Genomic DNA, 4611 nt, shown 5'->3' with positions numbered 1-4611 from the left:
GCCCTATATGCCTGAACCCAAGCATATATACCTTACACAGCTCTGTACATCCAGAACGAACAGCTCCTAGGCCCCCAGGCTTCCCATATTGTTCACGGGGAGGGTTAAGCATGCAAGAAAAGAGATCTAGAGACACCATCAAGCTAATCAGGAAGTCATCTAAATTAGCCAGTAGGAAATTCCAAGAAAAGTTCCCTCCCTCCCACCCCGAGATTTAGGTGTCTAACTCTGAGCCAGAGGGAGGTGTGTCTCTCCACTTGTAGTTTACAGCCATGAACCCTCTTTTGGAGTGAGGACTGGCTTGCTTAGGTGCTTTTCTCCCCAAAAACCCAATGGGGTTGCTTGCCCTCCTTTCCCCCGTAGCATTTATATGGGAGGAGGGAGACTTGGATTCACAATAGGCACAGCAGATATTTGAACCTAGTCTCCCAGGCAGTATAAGAGATGCACCTACTCAGCCTCCTTGAAGTGCTATGCTGGTTAGATTAGTAAGTAGTTATTGTTCAACAAGAGTTGCTTGCCCATACGCCCTTTCTTCTTCATATGTAAATGAAGCTTTCAGCTGTGTGTCCCTGCAGATTGCAGCCAGTTGCTCATTTCCAAATACAGTTGTGTTTTTCCCAACCTTTTTTCTTCTGCCTATAGCTAAAAGATTTAAAATAGGAGGGAGGGTTAAAAAGTTATATTCTTAAATGTATTCCCTCACTCTGAACAAATGGCAGAATTCCCCTTTGAACACCAAATTTATGCATAAGTACAGCTTCTGTCAAAATATGTGTGTATTCAAAACAGAAGTTTTGTTCTTGGAGCAGGATTAGGGGAACAGGAAGAAAAAGAAACCCATGGAAATAAACGGGCCAAAAAGCCCAAAATAATCTGAAATGACAGGTTTTTTCATACCCAACTAGAATTGTTGGCCAGTGGAAGGGAATTTTGGGCTGCAGTCTCCAGTTAGATTGGTCTTTTTTTCACTGGAGGCATAAGGGGGATAGGAAAGGGCCATAGCTGACCTACAGTGAACTCGGCTGACTAGCCATTGTGCCTCTGCCTCACCTGGTGCAAAAGGCATGTTGAGAACAGGGATTGGGCGTGATACAATAGCAATTCTCCACCAGTGTAGTCTAATCAGGGCCCTGTATCAGTGGCTCAAGTTAGCGCTTCTCAAAAGCAGATTGAAGTCTTGTCTGAGACTTGGGGACCCGTCTGGTGAAATTTTGTAAACAGTGGGCCTGACTTACAACAGCACATGAAGGCAATGTGATTCCATTGACTGCAGTGGTGTTACACTGATGTAACACAATGGTGAATCAGGGACAGTGAATAAATTGACACAGATCCTATTTAAAGAGCCCCTATAGACTGTGCAGGACATCTCATGACACAGTCTTTACTGCCTACTGTAATGTTTCTCAAAGTGGTCCATGAGCCCACTTTGAGGGAGCTGCTAATGGGCCATCCAGTTTGTTTACTTACCAACTCTATAACCACAGTCTCACAGCTCCCATTGGCTCCAATACTCTGTGTGTGTGACTGGTCTGTAATTCTCTAGATTCAGATGCGATGTGATTGCATTTTTTCTTGAAATAAGGATGGTACTGAACACAGGTTGACGTAAACATTAAACAGAGCGTTCTTTCTTTATGCAGTTTCCTTGTTAACTAGAAATTTCCACACAATACCAGTGTAATATTGGTCTACACCAGCAGATGGCACCATTATACACCCAGCTTGTCTGTTTCATTCACTAATGTCTCTGTAGCTTTCTACGCTTCACTGCTGTGTCTATAATTATGACCTCTGCAAAGTTCAGACACTTACTTCCTGGCTTGTGCAGTTTAGCAATTAGCATTGGCCAGAAGTGTTTCTGGACAGTACACCAGTGGCTGTGTATATGCATCATCACAGTGTTGGTGAAACAACACAGAAAGGTAGTCTGCCATCAGCAATGATGTAACAATAGAATGAGCAGATACCAGCTTTGTTGAATAAGCCAGAAGATAAGACCACTTTCGCAGTGGTTACAACTACCTTCCTTTTTGTCTAGACACCTTAAATATGCACCTCACCAGGAGCTTAATTGTCCTGGTATGGAATGATGTTGGCAGGATGAAGAAAAGATGGAGATAAAGCACTGTAATATTGCACCGATACAATTCTCTACCCCCAAGGCTGCACAAAGCTATTTTATTTATTGCAGTTATGTTGTCGAGCGGGTCCCATAGGCGGGTTCCAGAGGAAACAATTAAGACAAATAAAACGTCAGTGTCACAGCCTGTTGTATCCTGTCCAGCTCACCAGATATCACATTGTTTCGTGCACTTTAAGAACAATTACCAAGCCACTCATGAAAATGTTATCCTCTCTCCCATGCAAACACGCACAGGTGGTCAGCAACTATGTAAACGTAAACTCCTGACTACTTGGCATTGTGCTAGAACTCAGGTAAGGGTATGTGTACATAGCATCTGGGTGCTAATCTGGAGGTTTTTCAACTTCCTTTGTAGCATGGGGCACAGATCACAGCTGGAGGATTCTCTGCATCTTGGGGTCTTTGAACTATTTGAAGGCTTCAATATCTGAGATATAGGTGAGAGGGTTATTCCAGGAGTGGGTGGGTAAGATTCTGTAGCCTGCATTGTGCAGGGGGTCAGACTAGATGATCATAATGGTCCCTTCTGCCCTTAAAGTCTATGAGTCTGAGAGTCTAATTTTATTTGTGCTCGCCTACTAAAAATAGCCATGTGGCTGGTGCACCTCACAGCAGAGACTCGGGCTACCCACTGAAGCTCAGAATCAAGAGTCTGAGGTGCAACATCAATGCAATGATTTTTAGTGCACTAGCTCAAGCCTTGCTAGTGCAAATCTGTCTACATGGGATGGGAGCTTCACTCCCAGCTTTGGTGTAAAGGCGCCCTGGGAGCACAGAGCTTATATAAATATTTCCAAATGGTTTTAGCTTCAGAGGTTTTAAACTAACGTCTCTTTATCAAGAAGAAACTTTCCAAGATAAGCTTTTTTGCCTGATGGCCCACTTCCTAAATATAAAGACTGCTGTAAATTGTCTTCTCTCGAAGTAGAAAGATGACAACTAGTCATCAGATGTGCACATTTATTTTTAATTTTGCTGATGAATGGATGAATTCTGGGGCTTTTGGCAATTGCTAGGGATTTGTCAGGCAATTATGTTTGTAGGACTGTGAGGAACTTTCCATAAAGTGGCAACATCCATTAACCCAGACATCCATAGCAGCTTTGTCAAAGTGGCCTCGTGTTCTGTACATTTGATACTTTTGGAGAGGGGGAGTCATGGAGTAGGTAGTTAGAGAAACACCAAATATTTAAAAAATGGGCAAGTGAAGGACATGACCAAATTGACACTGACTAGGGCCAAGTTGTAACTTCCAGCATGCGGGTTCTGCCTGATCTGTCTAAAGACCTTAGGGTATGTCTACACAACCCTGCTAGTTCGAACTAGCGGGGTAATGTATGCATACCGAACTTGCTAATGAAGCCCGGGATTTGAATTTCCCGGGCTTCATTAGCATAAAGCCGGCGCCACCATTTTTAAAAGCCGGCTAGTGCGAACCCCATGCCGCGCGGCTACACACGGCATGGGCTAGATAGTTTGAACTACGTAGTTATTCCGAACTATCTGTACGCCTCGTGGAATGAGGTGTACAGATAGTTTGGAATAGCTAGCTAGTTTGAACTATCTAGCCCGTGCCGCGTGTAGCCGCGCGGCACGGGGTTCGCACTAGCCGGCTTTTAAAAATGGCGGCGCCGGCTTTATGCTAATGAAGCCCGGGAAATTCAAATCCCGGGCTTCATTAGCAAGTTCGGTATGCATACATTACCCCGCTAGTTCGAACTAGCGGGGTAGTGTAGACATACCCTCTGAGAGCAGCGCAGTAAGACAGAGACAATTGAATCTAGCAAACCAAATTAATAAAGGATGAGGTCAAGAGGTCTCCTTTTCTGAGGTCAATGATCCAATGGGAGGAAGCCTGGCATTTATAAAACCTTAAGGAGTCACCTTGAAGAAACAAAGTTAAAAGACTGAGAATGTCTGCTAGCGAGAATAATTTTGGCAGCATTATCGCCATCTGGTTCATTGACAGCAATGCCAGGTCCTCCTCCAGAAGAGTCTGGTACAGTATACTGCAAGATCTGAAGAGTTCATGAGCCCCATGTTCCTGTAAGAAACTTGGGGGTTTGTTTCCTTTTTTGTCTTCTGGATTGTTTGTTTTTAGCTGAGACACATCCTACCCTTTTATTCTTTAATTTTAAGGTGTGTGTGGGGGGAGATGGTAGGTGGTTGTGTTGTACATGTATCCACACAGGAAAGGTGCCAGAAAGAAAGTTCTCCAGGTTTCACAGGCCTAAAGATAGTCATTGAAGTGTGTTCTGTGTTTTAAAAGGCCAAACTGTCATATGTCAATTTTGATACATGAGAGCTGTCAGATTTATGCTTATCAAATTATCCGATTAGAATCTATATTAAGGCATCACTTTGGAAGTGGGAAGGGAAGGGTTAGGCATCAGACTAGAACTGAAACCCGAGGGAACTTTTTAATTGGCTCTGAGGTTGTGGTTCAGACAGTAATAATAATT

The 4611-nt window shown here is 43.7% G+C and overlaps 1 long non-coding RNA gene across 1 annotated transcript; it reads right to left on the bottom strand.

Annotated features, from left to right (window-relative positions):
* Nucleotides 1-474: 474 nt before the first annotated feature.
* On the bottom strand, nt 475-1858 carry LOC112545970 (uncharacterized). Its single transcript, XR_003089555.3, has 2 exons — nt 1474-1858; nt 475-645 (listed from the first exon to the last, which is right to left on the bottom strand). It is a non-coding gene; the product is annotated as an uncharacterized LOC112545970 (long non-coding RNA).
* Between the last annotated feature and the right edge of the window lie 2753 nt (nt 1859-4611).

The sequence above is a fragment of the Pelodiscus sinensis genome, chromosome 2 (assembly GCF_052426305.1).
Source record: "Pelodiscus sinensis isolate ZL-2025 chromosome 2, ASM5242630v1, whole genome shotgun sequence".
In the NCBI taxonomy this organism is placed as follows: domain Eukaryota; kingdom Metazoa; phylum Chordata; order Testudines; family Trionychidae; genus Pelodiscus; species Pelodiscus sinensis.
Note: the sequence above shows the minus strand (reverse complement) of the source record. Positions and strands in the feature narration are given on the sequence as shown.